Here is an 18415-nt window from a genome sequence, read left to right on the forward strand (position 1 = left end):
CGAGGAGGACATGCAAACTCCACACAGAAAGGCACCGGCTGTGATCCAAACCCAAAACCTTCCTGCTGTCTACTGCACTACCGTGTCCAGGAAGTGCTTAAGGTGTTTATTTATAATTTAAGATTGGAGGATAATTAGATAATAGAAATAGTTAGAGAGACGAGTTGACAGAAGAATTTGTGGGAGCACGTGATAATTAACGACGTAAACCAGTTAAACGAACTAAGCATACGTGTTAAGACTAACATTAATAAACATGTAAGGTTAAGACTAACGGCAGAAACGTAAGATTGAGACTGACTGCTGTGCTGCACGTCCCCTTCCTGGTGAGTCAGCGTCGGCCGGCCTGAAAGCTAAGAAAGAAAACCTGTTCTAAGGCCCCCTCCTTGCCAAGTGAATCATTCAACCTTCGTCCCACACATTGACAAAATGGCAGAGCAGATTTACGCAACAGAAGAAAAAGGGCCATCAACAAAGCTTTCAACCTTTGATCACCACTAAATGAGATCAGATCATGGCAAGAACATAGCTAACACGCTAGCAAGGTGAGGATTGCACGGACGTGACTGTGAAAGCATTTCGTTTTTCTGTTGATTAAATCTCGCTCACTGTCTGTCATCTCTGTGTCACGGATTTGTTATTTTTCTACGCGCAAATATTAAAATTGCGCTTTACAGAAACAACAAGGTCACAAGCGAAATTTTAACTCCGAACAAATTTCGTCAAACAATTATGGAATGAATCCACATGGGGCGTTCTTTGTTTAGTTCCCCGATGGGCAAGGTCAAAAAAAAAAAAAAACCCAAAAATGGCATTTTTGTCAAAAACACAACGCAGCTTCGGCTGTCCTCAGCTCTGGGTGACGGCAGCATGCTGAGCTAATTATTATGCGCTCACAAGAGCCGTCTCTGTGAACTCAGCGGCTCCCATCCTCTCTCGTGTTTTCAGATTTTTCATCCAGAGTAGTTTTTTTTTTTCTCTCCCCCCCCCCCATCCATAAACATCTCAAACAGAGACATCCTTTCATCCATCTTTTGTCAGCCGCTGTCACCGCGGTATCATTTTGTCATTTTCGGCATCATCATTTAAGCAGAAAGGCAGGAAAGCGGAGAGGGGGGATCGGATGGGCCCCCTCCCCTGCTGCGCAGGCCTCAAATTGGGTTGTACTCTGATTGCAGGCTCAGACTGGTGGTAGGGGGTGGGTGGGTGGGGGGTGCGGGGTGGGGGGGGGGATCGGCAAGTGTGGTGGGGGCACTGGCTGGAACAGATAGCCAAAGTAAATTAAGAGTTTTTGGACATTTTCTCTTCTCTTGAGAAGGAGAGCGAGAGGGGGAAAGTGGAGCGCACTGCTGAAAAACCCTCATCATTGTGATTTGGAGCCGGGGGCTCAGGACTTCAGGGTCACCTCGTTCCACGACGAGGAGCTCAGAGCGGGGGGGTCAGCCTTCGCTTCCGTGAGCGCGCCGCGGTGCGCCTGTCTGCGCTTCACGCACAAATCGCTCGCCGTGATCCTAACCCGGACGGAAACGCAGACAGCGCCCGTCTAACGACGCAAGCGAAGCGAACGCGGGGAGCTTTTTTTATTTTATTTTTGATTTTCTTTTTTCTCCAGAAGCTAGGTCAGATGTTGACAGAGAGCCTTATTCCTGAGTTCAATGGGAGGAACATGAGTCACTCATCATGTGTACTTAAAAATGCCACCTGCTGATCTTAAAGCTGATAAGACACACGAAAAACATCATGAAAATTAAAATTTTAAGTAAGCTGTATGACGATACTACTGTGCAATCTCAGAGGCCTTTGTTGGTGGTGCCCTGGACTACAGAACACCCAATACCCGGGAGGTGCTCAGGGGAGGTGAAGCTTGCCCTGCTCCCCGCTGTGGAGGAGGTGCAGAAGGGTCTGGGAACATACTGCACCTCCTCCCAGGGCCATTCACCTTCAAAGCTGGACATGGCTGTAATTGCTAAAGTCATTAGCATGGCTAATTTCACTGCACAAAATGGAGGAACCATCATTTATTAAAACATGTTGGTCTGTAACCAGTGCAAGGGAAGACGGTGGATACATTTTTGTTAATTGCATTCACACTCATAAAAGGTAACTTTTAATACATATATATCCTCAAATTGTCCCCAAATGTTTTCTTGCAATTTTTTTTTTTTTTTGTTTTAATCAGTACTCGGTTTCCTAACATGGCTTATGGTGAATATCCATTGCTGCCTGCTCAGTGCTGCACTGCATCAAGCTGAGTGGGAACAAAGACTGCGCCCACTCAAAAAGACACCTCTGTGTTTCAAAGCAGCCTATTGTTCCTGGGCGCGAGCGGGACCGGTTTTGATCCAGAGGCCTGCTTTCGGTGGAGCCGCACGGGGGCCCGCACGCATCCTTAATCAGTACCGGTTCCATATCTGTGGTCGACGTTCGCCTCCTTTGTTTTTTCTCGCTCCCGGTATTCCCAAAACTCCCACGGCGGCTCGTCCCTCCAGCGGCGCGGCGGATTAGCGACCCGCCACAGCCGGCGACTGCTGACCTTCTGTTCTCCGGATTCACAAACACAACACTTGATTTTTCTTTAAAAAAAAAAAAATAAAAAATTATTTATAGTCTCGGGACAGATTGTAAGGAAATGTCAGGGAATGGCATAGCGGGGCGAAGTACGGACAGATGAGAGGAGGTGGCCTCTTTTGAGCAACTGCCAATCCATACGTCTTTTATGTCGTTTTTTTTTTTTTTTTTGACGTTATCCGTTCTACTCGAGGCCGAACCAAAGAACAAAGGGGGAGGGGCGAGTAACCCACGACGACGGTAGCCATGGAGATCTGAGGGCATCGGGGTTTCACTGCGTGCAGTGGCGTCAGACCCCGAGCCGTGCCTCTGTACTCTGCGCGGAGTCAATTTTTGCGTTGGGGGGGGCCTCTTATAGGGGCGCGAGCGGACGTCGAAGGGAAAAAGGCCATATTCAGACAGAGGAGGAATGCCGCATTTTTCGAAAGAACATTTCATACCCTTTCTCTCGTCTCCCCAAATTTGACATTCCCAAATTGTTTTGTGTACCCATCTCGACCAATTTCTGAGCGCGTACGCACACGCACAGATACATTACCTGACCGCCAGGTTTCGTAAATGTGACTCAGAGTCAATTTTACTCTGAACCTTTTCATTACGACTGGAAAAAAGAGCCCCACACAGGTTGCACGGTGAATCCAAATAATTTAAGGGACACATCCGCCCTTTATGTTGTACCCTACACAGAGAAAAGACTTTGAGGGAGCACTCGCCGGAGACTTTGGATCTTACACGTTTGGCTATGCTCCTTTATTAAAAGCCGATCTGGAGTCAGAAGCAGGTACCGCACCAACATTTCCATTTCAGCCGAGCTTAACACCACACAACAGAAAAACTGTGCTCGATAAATACGCTGATATCAAAGGCCGTACTGCACTGCGCAGTCTACCTGAGATACTTTGTCATGGCGAATCAAGGTGTGCCCAACTCACCTGAGGCGACCAGAGAATGCTGTGCATCTGCAGTACAGCTTTGAAACTCTCTTCTCGTTAAGATCTGTGCCTCAGGGCCGTGGCAAGCAGTCCTGTCAGGTGTAGTGTACCTGTCCAGGAAGACACAGCAAGAGTCCTATGATGTTGTCAAGGCAAGCCTCTGAACTACAGATGGGAGACATGGGGCATATTAAGCATTTAGTTTGAGTCTTTTCAACTTGGCTGGGTATAGGCCTAAAGTATCAATCTTTTTTATTTGTATTTTTTATAACTTGCAGTACTAAAACTTGTTCATAGACTTTACAACTTATTGAGTTTAATAGACTATTTAAGTGACATAATACATGTACTTCACTTCAATTATATTTTATTGATGCTTTTTGTGATGCTCTGCAACCAACAGGTCCATCCTTGTCAACTGAACCCATAAAAAAAAACTCAGAAGTAGAAATGCAATTATGGCTTATCAATATCGAGCACTGATGCAAAGATCTGAGAATTAAACAAAAAACGAACCACTTTCTGCGAAAAATTAGCACAAGCGGTAGCCTATGTCTTAGCGGGATTGCTAAAGAGCACAATTTAGGGAAAATAAAGAAAGGCGGTAAATGACGAGGTGTTATGAAACACGATGCGTTTTAAAAGGCGTACATGCGAAGGAAGACGCGATCGCTCTGCACTATTGCGAAAACAGCGTTCGTTCACAGGACCCACCCCAGCGGGGTTACACGGTCGAGCAAATCAGACGGAAGATACATAAGCAACAGGACAGCACAAACGAATAATTATCCAGAAAATATTTTTTTTTAAAACAGAGCAGAGAAAATGCGTTTTTCGACCCTTACAGGTGTGGAAACATGCTGCCTCCCCTCGGGGTTCACGTGTTTATGCACACCTGGGTGTTATTTATGGCTGTTCTTAATTTGTGTGTTTGTTTTTTTTCTGTGGTGCGCACCTGAGCTGATCGCTGTGTAATCCTGGCAGGCGCTTTCAGACAGGACGATCACAATAAGCTCCGCCCTCCTGCCTTCTGATATGAAGAATGACCAGAATTAAATCAAAAAGTTCGCGAGAAAAAATTGGACTAAAGATAGCAGGTCACTGGAAATGAGATGTAAGTGCAGAAAGCAGATGTTTAAAAAAACATTGTTGCGATGAGATCCCCATTAAAGCATGGTTTTTCTATTTGTATATTTCCCCTAAGGTTTGTGGCTACAATCTGAGAGGAGTCTATTTAAGAATAAGGCAACAGTAGAGCAATAATTCAAATGAAATAATTTGAATTCTTCAAAGTGGTGCAGTCTACGTTACCATAGGCACATTTCTGTCCTCAACGACCTTCGTTCACTAGGTTTTCACATCTTATAGGTCTTGGCACACATACATACTGTATATATGTTTACTGTATATATTAAACAAACATGTATTGTTGACATGTGTAGATATTCTCTCTCTCTTCCTCTCTCACAGACACACTCTCTCTCTCTTAATATGTCTCAGTTTGAGTACGGAGGTGGTCTAGGCGAGTTAAAAAGCAAACTGATTGTTCTACACAGAATTAGCACAGTGGCAAATGTTTTTTTTATTGATGCGTCCCCTATCACGTCCATGTTGATGCAAATGCCCTTATTACAGCCAATGATTACTGAACTGGGTGGAGGTGAGAAATATGCTGTTTTTACAGGGGGGTGGGGGGGGGAGGAAATAGCAGGTACAGGGCCCTAAACGTGTACACCACAGTCAGACAAAAAAATGTTGAATGGTAGTTTATAGTAAAAGGAATCAATTGCCATGTTGCCAACAATTGCGACAAATAGCCTACAGTGCAATCTCTTTTCACCCGAACCTTTTACTGTACTTACTTCTGTCTATTGTTGATGGCACCAGAGGGTAGAGAACACTGTGCAGTAGTATTAAAAGAACTCCCACAGTCTGGTTACTTGTGAAATCAACCAGAACAATGGCCAGGTGACAACACTGATAGAACACCAATGGATTTTGGTCGCATTGCCCGAGCAGACTACTGGATTCAAGTACTAGAAAGAAAGTAATAACATTATTGCATTTCTCATGCTAACTCAGATTGGTGGTGAAGGCCTTGAAAAACAAATATTCACGGTGTCAGCAGAGAGGTTTTCTTTTAAATTTATTTGATTTAATCCTTCTGACTGTTATTCTATTTTCTAATTTTAGGCAAAAAAAATCCCAAAATAGATCTTTAGACATGGTCAGAAGTAATATACAAAGCTAGTTTTGAGACAGAAAATGGCAGGTTTTAAAAGACAAATGCAGACCTAATTCTTATTCAAGAATGAAAAACAAAAACATATTTTGAGTCCATATTTATCTCTTTTGTCATCGCCTATCACTTTTCACAATACTTTCATCTTTTCCTGTCAAACAATTGAGAGCTTAAATTCAACCCTACCCAACCTTGCACCATCAAAAGAACTGTTTTGTTCACACCACCATGCACAGACCTGGGTCTATGACAACAATATGACTGCTGGCATTGTGTTACAGGAAACAGACAACTATGCCTGAGGTTGCAGAGGTTGCAGGTTCAAATCAAAAGAGTATTGCTATTGTAGCTACCCTTGAGTCAGTACCACAATCTGTTACTGATACAGAAAATATACCTGCCTGCATAAGTAGATTAAATCATTAAATAACTAATAATTCACCGGTTTATGATGCCTGATAAGAACATAAATGATATCATACATAGGACCTGCATGCTTGCTCTGGCCGCAAATGAACGTTGCATGTCCTCCCTGAACTTCTTGCTTCATTCCCCCTGCTTGATTTATAGAGGAGTCTGCATTCACAAGTCATTATCAAAACTGAAGCCGCGTAGCGACGCCGCGGAGCACCGCATGCAAATTCATGCAAATCGCGCAAAAAACCGCGCGCGGCTAAGGCGGGAAAGCGAGCGTGATTCAGGATGCGACGCCGAGCGCCTCCCGAACAGATCGTTTCAGCGCCCCCCGCTCCACGGCCGCAGTAGATTGCATGTTCCGCGCGACCATCAATTCTACCCCGGGGTAAACGCGCAATCAATTTTACCGCGCGGCGGTAAACGCGCAATCCAATTTCTGCGGGCCTAAGAGCCCACGGCCTCGACACACACACACACACACACACACACGCACGCGCACACACACGCACACACACACACGCACGCACGCACGCACGCACGCACGCACGCACGCACGCACACACACACACACACACACACACACACACACACACACACACACACACACACACATACAGGCACACACACACACACACACACACACACACACACATACAGCACACACACACACACACACTACAGGCACACACACACGCACACACGCATTACATTACATTACATTATAGGTTCTTAGCAGACGCTCTTATCCAGAGCGACTTACAACACGCACACACACGCGTGAGACATGATGAGGCTGGACAGACAATTACAGGGCGGAGCGTTACTTTTCTTCACCACGGTAACAGCCAGGGGCACCGTGTTGTGTGTGTGTGTGCCTGTATGTGTGTGTGTGTGTGGTGGGGGGGTTAGGGTTAGGATGATTGTGTTTGAGACTCCTCCGCCATAATTGTGCAGGGATGGGGGTGGCCCTTAGGGGGGGGCTGGGGGGGGGGTTGGCCCAAAGTGAGGTCTTTTAATGGGGCCCAAATCCCAGGTGGTGGGCCTGGTTACAGCTCCAAGTCCAGCAGTACATGGGGGACGTGGGGGTAGCCATGCAACAATGGTGGACAGACAGGCGCTGCTGCCCGTTCCGTACAAAGAAATGACCAAAGCTTAGCAGCCTAAATAAGAGTAAATATCTACAATGCATTCAACTCTCAATTAGTTCTCAGCGTTTAAATCCATGAAGGAAATACAGTAATTAACCTTTAGGTTAATCACTGTATTTTACAGTAGGTTTAGCGTAGGCTTTTTTTGGATTTTTTTATTATTTATTATTCTAATCAGTGTTCCTGAACTCCATTGCTACTTGCAGTCACCAGCAAGCAATTGTTACATCAGCATTAGAATGTTCATTTAAGAACGGATGTTACGTCCCTCCGCCTCAGGTGGGGGCGCTGGCCGTTTGGACACGCGTGTGTCTTAAAGTTAATTGTGAGCACCTGTGGCGGTGCCATTTTAAGAAGCCTGGAGTCGGCTTCTCATGAGATGGGAGCTTTTTCTCCTCACCTCTCGACCACGGCTGAGAGGTGTAATTATATGTAATTAAATAGAGTTATTGGTTATTTTGGGAAACCTTGGTGTTGGCATCGCTTATGTTTGCGGGGGCTTGAGAGCAACCGTAAAAACGGATATTTGCATTCTCACACCCTTAAGGGGTCATTTTATACCCTACATATTTTTTAACGGTGCAATCCCTTACCTGGCCTGTCATACCCCATGCTAGTGCACAGTCCAGCTCCTCCTGCTTTTTAACGCAGCAGCTAACATGTTAAACACTGTAGTCAGACTGGCATGAATTCGCAACATTAGATGCATAGCAGTGATCACCCCTAGCAACCACTCAAGGGTCAGCAACCATTACTCTTCACAGATGACTGAATGTAACATGATATCATGCAATATGTGATTCTGCACTACTGGTGCTTTTGTAAATCAGCATGCTTCACACACAATCACACACGCGTGCGCGCATGCACACGCACACACGCGTGCACGCACGCACTCACACACACGCGCACACAGTCACACACACACACACACACAGTCACACATAACACAACAAATGCTGAATTATGGTACTTTTAGAACAACCAAAGATGGCCTGTGAAAAACAATTGGTAGTTTCTAGGACAAACATCATTTCACAAACAATAGGCTATAGGCTACAACACTATTTAATAATATAATGCAGCTGAATCTCACCTTACATACACACACACACACACACACACAATCAACTTACACATCACACCCTCCAGCTATCTCAGGACCTGTAGCAGGACCGGGGTCTGCTATTCACAACACGGCCAGTCTTGGGTAGATGGTCCTTGACCAAAAAAAAAAAAGGTACTCTAATAGAATCACGACATCACAGCCATTCGTTGTGACCCATTAACCATTTTAACACCTGTCACCCCCCCCTCCACCCCCCCCCCCATTACAGTAAGCTCTCCGTCAGTCCGTAATCAATACAGTTAGCAATCGGCAGCTGTTCTCTTAATGGGGAGAGAGATCAGCCAACAAGGCCCCCGGGGGCACGCTTGGCCTCCGTTGCGTCTGAAATACACGCGAGCAACGATTAGCACTGTCGCTGTCGTCAATACTTGAACCGCTACGTTGATTTATACTATTCCCTCCGTAATGCGGTGGCCGCCGTATTTACAATTAACGTTATATTTGATACGCGCTTCCCCTGACCTACATTCCCCTGATGGCCGGCAATACTTGTGATGATAACGGTGTATCTGAAAGAGCAGAAGAGGGTAGAAGAGATGAGGATGAGTCCACATCTCCATGGCCTACATTCCTGTAATGGCGGGCAGACTCGTAGGAAAGGTTCGAGTGCAGCTGTGCAGAATGTGGATGATGGCGGTGCACCTGGGATGAGTAGAAAAGGGTGGAAGAGATGAGAATGAGTCCACATCTCCACTCACTCCCACCTACCTCTTTTTTTATTTATTTACTTTTTTTTCCAGAATGTACTCCAAAGCATCCCAGAGCATCATTCCTAACTAGAGCTCTTTTGGCTCACCTCCATGTCATCTTCTTCATCAACCCGCTTCTGTTTCCATCTGTTTGCCACTTAGTTTTATTATTTAAAAAAAAAAAAAAAAAGCATTGTACATGTCATCATAAAATATAAAACACATCAGAGAGCGAGAGAGAGAGAGAGAGAGAGAGAGGGGGGGGTTGGGGAGGTAAAATGAGACAGAGTATCTTCACGTATTGAAGAGATGAGGCTCTCTCTCCGCGTCAATCTCCCTGATTTAGCGTCTAAAGGACAGCTGGTGTTGATGGACACCGTTGAGTCGGGGATGTGTGTGTGTGTGTGTGTGTCGGGCGGCTCCTCCGTGCCCACCTCCGCTCGCCCCGGCTAATCTTCCCCGACGGCCGTAAACCTGACGAATGCTTGTGAGGCCGTCTCTTCTGGGGGCCCGCAGCAGACCTCCCATCGATTTCGTAACCTCTTCTCGTCCACGTTCGTGCCTCGGCTTTTCCACCGCTCGGCCCCGGCCCCGCAGATACATTTTCATCTTTATTTTGCGCGCAGGTAAATAATGCAGGGCTCCTCTGGATTCATACGCCACGCGGACGGATTCGGGCAAAGAGTGAGCTCGGCCCGTCAAATCACGTTTTTTTTTTCTTTCTCCCGATTGTTCGTGAACCCACAGAGGTGCCAACGAGGAGCTGAAGAGCCGTCGTATCAGAGAACCCCGCTTTTCCTTCCAGCCCAGCCAAATAAAGCCGTTTCCTCTTTTGGGGGGGGGGGGGGGGGGGAGATAGCAAACATTATTATTATTATTATTATTATTTTGAAATTATGACTATTTTTGTAAAAAGAGAATATTTCAGGTGCCTGGGGGTCTCCCGTGAATTTGTAAACGCTTGCCTGCCAGAAAGCGGCGAGGCAATCTTGGGCGAAGAACGCTTCAGGCATCCTAAATAATTTAGCCAGAGGAGCGGTGGAGCTTTCACCCCACCCGAAACATCCACGCGCGTGTCAAACGGAGACCCGTGGATGAAGGAGGCCGAGGCCGGCCCTCCTCCCTTCCTATTGGTTTATTTCAGCTCTGAGTGGGGCGGGGCATGTCTTTGGGGCATGTAGAAGCTGCGTGAGGCGCTCAGAAACCCAGCGGAGTCTCGATCACAGCTCAGAGATTCCTGTTACTGCTGCCTCTCCACGCCCTCCGCAATTTTCCCTGTCAAAACGCGAGAGAGCATTTGTTTCATTTCTGTAGTCGTTTAAAAATAAAAAAAATAAAAAAAAAATCTTAACTGTACGTTGTTTGTTTCGGCAAACCTCAGGACAAAGTTCTGCCGGGTGCTCTGGAGATACCGTTCCTTGAATCCGTGCCAGCACAGGACACGGTGCGCTCGTCTGTTGAAGAGCACACTTCCCACGGCAATCAGAACAGCAGAGGCGTTGACCAGCTTTTTACAAAGACTGAAAGCCCACCTTTACTGACTGTGCTTCGATTCCTCCACCCCCAACCCCCTCCAACACTTAACTTCTTCTTTTTTTTGTTTCCACAGCCAGAGGTCCTTCGCAGTTATGCATTTAATGTAGTTCAATGCTCATCGGGTTGGTTTTGTTAATGTTCGCATAACTTAGTTTAATTTTCAGTGGGCTACTTGGCAAAGTTGTCAATGGAGTCTGTGTTTCTTGCGCTCGCTGTCTCTCTAGGGACTGTCCTCGTCTCCTCTGGGGAATTAAAGCTCTTCAGTCCCAGATTTTGACCTTGTGTCTACATTGAAAGTCGATCTGGATACACGCATCTGCTAAATGCCAGTAAAGCAAAGACAGGAGCTCAGACTGCAGAAAAAAGTGTTGCTGTAAATCTTTTCACCAAATTTCTAGCATTAATTCAGACCAGTAACTTCCTCTACATTATTTTGCACACCATTTCATTATAACCATATTTCATACTTTGAAGCATGAACTGGATATTCCATGGAGAGTGGGGGTTGTTAATAAGAGGAGAGGGCCCACTTGTCAGTTCTGGAAACTGAACCCCAAAATCTCCCTCATATACAGTACAACAATATGACATCACCAACCTGCTAAGGCCCATCAGACATGTATGAAGGTACCTAGCAAACCTGTCTGTTCCCTCCCCCTTTTTCCTTACCTCTAAATGAGGGGCATTTTTTTACATACATAGCAATATTATTGACTCAGTTAAAGTCTATGCACACCTTAGCAAGTCAGGAAAGGAGCGATATCAATCTTTTCATTCCCCTGCTACAATAAATTAAAAAACGACTCAATCATATGCCGTTTCCTATTTTCTCGAGGTCAGTCTTTCCCAAATTTAATTCGGCGGTGCAAGCCAAGCCAGCAGGTTGCTTATTATATCCTAACCGTGTTTGTGAGCTTTGATGGCTGAGCAACAAACTTCCTGTTACTAACCTCAACACCAGCACAAAACATCTATCTCTGTTCATTTATAAAAAAGTTTTATTTTGGACAATATGCTTCTAATATAGAAATATTAAAAAATAAAGGTAAGATGGTGTATTTGAGCGATTTGTATTGATCAATAGTATCAATATTAGTCAAAATGTTATTTTAAACCCACTGGCACCATGACCTTAACACAAAAATATTAAATTAAGACCATTGTCTTATTGTATTGAACATACGCCGATTCTAAGTTTAAAAATCACAGACAGATTTTCTGTCTTTCTCATCTGCTAACAAATAACTTTTCGTCAAGAGTGCAGGACTGAATGCATCTCAAGCAGCCTCCGTTAAGTTAACAGCCACAGCCGCCCAGCTCTCTTCCACCCTGTCCCTCAAACCGTTCCATTCCAGCCAATGAGAGCCAAGGCCTCCATCTTGAAGAGCTTTGCGGTCACCTAGGCAACGCAGCAAGCTCCTGGGATTGTTGAAGAGAGAAAGCGTCTCTGTGAGCGTGGAAGCTGTCGCGATTGCGGGGGGAACCACCGTAGTGCGAGATCGACTATCCGCCTCCGCTGTCCTGCGGAGCTCCTGGGCTCCACGCGCCTCCTCTCAGGTGAGCTCAGGTGGGCTGCCTCACACCCCCACACAGAGGGGGCGGGGCGGAAGGTCCCGCAGGCTCTTAGTGCAACTTGTAGCATACGGCGTGTGAAGTGGAAAAAGAATCCAGAAAGTAGAACGAAACATGAAACGCTTTAAAAAAAAAAAAATTATTGCAACTTTACCGGGTGAATCAGAATATTATTATGTTTTTCTTTGTGGAAATATTTTTTGTAAATATTATAAGAGGTTGAAATGATTCTGCTTGCTTCGTTTGTAATTTGTTAGACAAAGACTGAGTGTGATTATGACAGAGAGGTTGCTGGCTAAAGCCCTGGAGGTGTAACATTGCAGCCTTCAGCAATGCGATTAACCTGACTTTCTTAAGTAAACATTCAGCATAGCTGGATAACTATCCATCATAATAGAAAACCACTGTAACGGCAACTATGTCTGCTCCCCCTTGTCAGGTGCATCTGCTTTCACTGTACAGAATAGGAACTTAAAAACAGTGAACAGATGTGTTTGAGGTAATGTGTTATTTGACCTTTGGTCTCTTGGTTATTTCTGTGCCAGCAGATGTTTTACATTTCATCGTACCCACTAAAATGATAACAAACCAGCTGGCAGACCTTCCATCTCATCAATCTCACGTTTTAAATTGCAAGTATTACATTCACAGTCATTTTAGTCTTTTCCTAAAATATGTTTTATACTTCATCTTTCCTGCTAAGTTGATGATAGCAAACCAGTTGGCAAAATGTTCCGTATCATCATTCCCTCATTTTTCTCAAATCGTAAGCACTGCATTCTGTTGTGTTATCTAGTATTATCATTTGTCATCTCCTAAAGACACACATATTTAAGCAATACTTAGTATTTCCATTATATATATATATAAGTCTTTCTGCCATCCACGCATAATTTAAAGTTCTCAGCTCACTTGGTTGCTTTACCTTTCCCATAACACACACAGTTTTCTACAGTATAGTATTCCATAGTTAGTTTTTTTTTTTTTTTTCCTCGAGCCGGTACAATATTCAAATACAGATTGAAGTTGCACTCTGAACTAAGTGCCATTTCTCCCAGACCTCCAGATTGATTCCAGAACCAGCCACAATGAGGATTTCTCCTCAGTGGCTTTGACGGCAGTGACAATTACACTGACCCGTGGTGAAGGCTTCTGTGTGGATCCCTCACACCAGACTGAACAAACACGGCGTATGACCTAGCCTACCGCATTAGCGTACAGGGGAAGGGGTGGGGGGTGGGGGGGGGCGCTGGGTTTTTTTTGGGAGAAAGCCGGCGGGATGGGACGGGTTTTCCCGGGGAGACCCTCATTTCGGCTGTTCGGAAGCTGGCCACAGCCGAGCGACCGCGCCTTGCCGGGCTCCAGATATGAGGCGCCCCGTCCCGAGCTGCTTGTTTTGAGCGGGAAAAGCGGGCTGACTCGATGTTCCGGCTAAGCCCACGTACAGGGCCATTACCTCCACTGCCTGCAAAAACACCCGCCAATGTTCTTTCCTCCCCGATCGATAAAATAAACTTCCATCTCTGACTGGGCCCCAAGACACAGAGCAGACATTGACGAGCCGGAAATTCGAAATAGCCTGTTTTGCCATCGCCCCCGTCCGGCTTACTGCCTGCCTCACCGGGGACAATACCGGCTTTGCAGGTTCCCCTCTCCTAAAGAGACGTCCCCGCCTTCCTTCCTCCAGCGATTCTCTGCCCACGCTGCAAACGAAATCGATCTTCAGAAGGAGGAGAAGAAGAAAAAAAAGGACACGTTTCAAAAAGCATTAAATGGTCTAGTTCAGAAACACGTTGCTATGCAGGTGCTTTATGCTTTTATGGATCTGGGATTTGTTTTTATTTCGGCTGTTCATTGCTGGTTTAATACACTGAGCTCTGAACTGGATAATAATGTGATTTCCTTATACTTGCTTGTATTTTGTGTCCATTTACTTTATACCGATGATCTAATCATAACTGTACTTATATCACTCTCATTGCTTTGTCATAGGGCTGCATAGTTTGCATGTTCCCCCCGTGTCTGCGTGGGTTTCCTCCAGGTACTCCGGTTTCCTCCCACAGTCCAAAGACACCCTGGGCATCCATAGAAAAATATCTAAGAGAATGACTGATAAAAGCATAAGGTCACGTTCTATCATACAACGTATCTTATTACTGTCGCTAGATTTTTAATGGTTCCCCTGTGTCTACAGGGGAGAGGAAGAATGCCTCCTGGAGGGGAGTAGTGGAGGGGAGGGGAGTAGTGGGGGAGGGGGGGGGTGGTCTCTTGGTGGTGGGGAGGGATGTTTTCAGACCTGTTCCTGTCCAGACCTTATTTGGGCATACAGTCAGTTCGAGTCAGTGTCCAGACAGATCCTAATGTTATTTCATATAAATGATAGAGGGGTCATAGCTCAGGATATTTATATAGTTTCACTAACCAGATGGAGTAACCTTAGTTAAGGTTTCCTGGGATAGATGTTAGATTCGGTACGTGGACAAACATATTTTTTCAGGTTAAAGTAATTTCTTCATGGTTCAGAGGCATTATTTGCAAGATTCCCAGATGAGTAGCACTTTTACCTGCTCGGACAGAAGGTCTTAATGTCAGCGAACAATTATACGAATGCCTGGCAGCAGTAGATAGTCTTGCTCTCCAGGATACAAGACTTGCCACCCACTATTTCAGCACAACCCAGTCAATACACATATAAGCAAACCTGTATTCGCACAAACATCCACATTACAGGTTAATGGAGTCAGATAAACTTGTTTTCCTCCCTGTGACCACATCGAAATCGACTTGTTTTCCTCCCTGTGACCACGGCCAAATTTTTACAATGTATAATTCAAATATATATAATATAAATAATACACAATTCAAATGTCTGTATGTATGTATGCATATATGTACTGTTTGTGTGTATGTATGTACGCATGCATGTATGAGTGTATGTATGAATGTCCAAAATAAATATCTTTAATAGCAGTCATGTTTTTTATGTATAATTATATCTGCTGAAAGTGTTATTGTGTGTAGTGTATACATTTCACAATGCATGTGCATGTTATTGCATACATACTAATGCACTTAAAAATTAAACTTACCATATTATAATCAACCTGAATCCCCCCCCCACCTTAGGGTTCACATAAATCATTCTGAAGCCTTATTCATTCAAACCTCATACCTTGAGACCTTAGACCATTATTGATAAATCTACGAGTCCATAAAATTTAATATGACGTCCTGTGACAGACTTCAGACCAATTTATTAATATCAGATCTGCCTTGGGAAATTTCCAGTCCGAAAACAGGCAGGGGGATAGGTTTGGAGACCAAGGAACTGAGCGAAAATGAACTGGATAGGGCCATCAGTCCTCAGCTTGGGAACGGTGCATATATTACATCAAAAAAACCAGATCCAGTTTTCAACTTTTCTTTTTTTTTCATTCTAATTAGAAACATCTTCTGCAGGGTTCTGCTAATTGGGTTTTAAAATATTTTACGATAACTGGAGACCTGGGGGATTTGTTAAATGTAGTCAGCCCCCCGGTGCCATTCCTCAGAACAGATGTTTAATTATTAAGGGAGCAGAACGTATTACTTATCTTCGCATTGTTCAAAGACGCGGACCTCAAACCGAGGGGTAGTCATAAAGGGAGCTTCTTCGACCGTGGCGATGGCTGCCGCGCCTCGTTATTTGCACAGAATTACACGTGCGGTGGACGTGAATTCCAAAAGCGGGCGCGCTAAATTATTTATGGATTACTGGGGCTTTGGTACGAGGGGGCACTCGAGCGGTCGGACTACCGGCCGCTGCGCTGCGGAGCAGCGATCGCGTTAACGGACTCCGCAGCCTGAGAGCGTTGGTCAACGGCCAGTTGCTTCTTGGCGGTGGTCCAACACCGCTGCAGCGGAAGAGCAATTTGCTGAGGATGTTTCGCTGCAGATGCATCAGGAGCCTGATGCTAGTAATTCCTGACATCTGGTCTCGCCATTAATGAACCTAAAGCGGGGGGTCTGCCTGCGGAGAGGGGAACGTGGGGGTGAGGAACGCCCCCCCTCCCACCCCACCCCCATGAATTCCAAATGCACTGCCATTAACCCTTTTAAGGTGTGAGATCACAAGTACGTGATTTAGAATGTTCTCAACTGAACATTCTAACGCTGGCGTAACAATCGGTTCCGGCTATTTGAAAACAACAGAGTTCCAGAACACTGTCTTCGAGTGTTCCAAAAAAAAAACATTCCAATTAACCTTACGTAAAGGGTTAAGCTCTTTATCGACCAACAACCGATGTCTATCTCTTGCGCACACATCCAGGCCCAGGCCCGGCTCCATCCTGGGACGTAACTCAAAATGAAAAGCTTTAGCAGAGCTCTTAACCTGTCTTGGCCTCCAAAGGGACATTTTTGTTTTCGTTTCGTATTTCACCAGTTGTCAGTAACAGGGCCCTAGCTAGTTTCTAGGTTACTGAACCAAGGGGGGGATTTGAAGGTAGTGGTGGTTGGGCATGATCGAACCTTGGGCTTGTGCTGTGGAGCCTGAGGGGCTGGCTTGGGAAGAAGCCCATGTTGGTGCTTTTTTATTGGTGCCTATTCAGGTCTCTATAGTAACCTACTGTTCTTTAAGACAAGGGCTGGCTCATAGCATGCCATCTTCTGCATTATGTCTGCATACTTCCGCCTTCCAGATTTTTAATGAATCGGGGTCAAATACATTTAATAGAATTTGCCTGACCTGGGGCAAAAATAAATATGGACAATTCAGAAGGGGCACAGAAGCAAACTGCATGGCAGAAATGATCATGATAGTCTATCAAATAATACATTCACTCACTGATAGATCGATTCATCCATATATCAAACAATACATCCAATTTTGAAAAGCTGCCTGTGATATAATAGCAAACACGCGTATTTTCTTTGCAGAAAACAGGCATGAATACATGTATTGAACAGGAATGTAAAGCCTTTTATCACCAGTTTTGATCACTCCGAAGCTTTTCATAGTACAACTCTGGTTATGCAAAGTACATCCCACATGAATGATGAATTCATTTTCTAACAAAATGCCTGAAGTTCAATAACTAATGAACTTGGCATAAAAATCTTTCTCTGAACGGAGGAAAGAGCAATATCTACCCAACGCAGTTCATCCCCACAGAAACAGGCTCGGTTCGCTCCACACGTCAAGACAACAATGATTTATCCGGGTCGCCAGATTACCTGACACCCGCATGCTACTAGCGTATCCGTGCTCTCACTGCATTCCTGTTTGGGAACAGACAGTTGTGTAAATCTGCGTTTGGGAAGTTTCTGCTGGGCCCAGGGGGAAGGGGTGAGCCCCCTGTTGTATTCAATTCAATGTGAATGGTACCTGTTTGAATAGGTAGGATGGATTTGAATTTGAATGTCAATCGAAGAAGCACAGCCTCTATCACCAATCAGGGCAGTGCTCCTTTCAACATATAATTCCACAATATGCAATACCAGTCTACTGGAAACTGTATAATCTGATCACCCACCATACATTGAACTTCCTTGCTGAGTTGTTCCGATCGCTGCGTAATAAATCTTCCTGTTTACTACAAACTTTGATCTGCTTCTTCTGGCTAACGGGCATTTACTGTTTGAACATCTTGATTCCCCTACACCTGCTTTCTGAAACAAATTAAGAGAAGGCCCCGCCTAACGTGCGTTTTGATCTCTAAATGCATTTCTGAGGACAGTCGGCCGAGACAGCGCGATGGAGACGGGTTCAGAACCGCCAGCCCTCGATTATTCACGAGCTTCTTTCGCAAGGAGCCAGAGCGTCTTCGGAGGAGGACTTGACGCTGCACGTCTACCCGGATCAGTAATTGTGGTGATTGGTCAAGCTTCGTGTTATGACTTAAGAGTAACAGAGCACAATGAAGCCGTGTGAAATGTGCTCTCAACATGATATGAATCACACAGCGCGTATGATATTACACAATCACTGTGTGACTGAATGCAGTCTGCTCTCTTGGGAAAATTTGGTGTCTTACCATTTTAGCAAACGAGCATGTTTCGCGGGTCATGAAGTAAAAAGTTGTGCAAGAATGTATTAAATAAAATTTATTTAATCCAGTTAAATATTTATATATTTTTAAAAGGTATAATATTCCTACCCTTTTAAGAGTAAATGCATTCAGAGTGTGTGAAAATTGAGCTGA

General features: G+C 45.0%; 1 long non-coding RNA gene across 3 annotated transcripts in view; it reads right to left on the reverse strand.

The window, feature by feature from the left end:
- Positions 1–1401: 1401 nt before the first annotated feature.
- The window catches only part of LOC135237751 (uncharacterized), a 42031-nt gene continuing 25017 nt past the window's right edge, over positions 1402–18415 (reverse strand). Inside the window, exons 1-3 of one of the 3 annotated variants that reach the window (XR_010324907.1) lie at positions 4346–4483; positions 3501–3610; positions 1402–2573 (exon numbers count right to left, since the gene is read on the reverse strand). This is a non-coding gene — a long non-coding RNA (uncharacterized LOC135237751). Of the gene's footprint in view, positions 2574–3500; positions 3611–4339; positions 4484–18415 lie in introns of those variants that run through there. The other 2 variants (XR_010324906.1, XR_010324905.1) reach the window with 2 other exon arrangements.

The sequence above is a fragment of the Anguilla rostrata genome, chromosome 13 (assembly GCF_018555375.3).
Source record: "Anguilla rostrata isolate EN2019 chromosome 13, ASM1855537v3, whole genome shotgun sequence".
Lineage (NCBI taxonomy): Eukaryota > Metazoa > Chordata > Actinopteri > Anguilliformes > Anguillidae > Anguilla > Anguilla rostrata.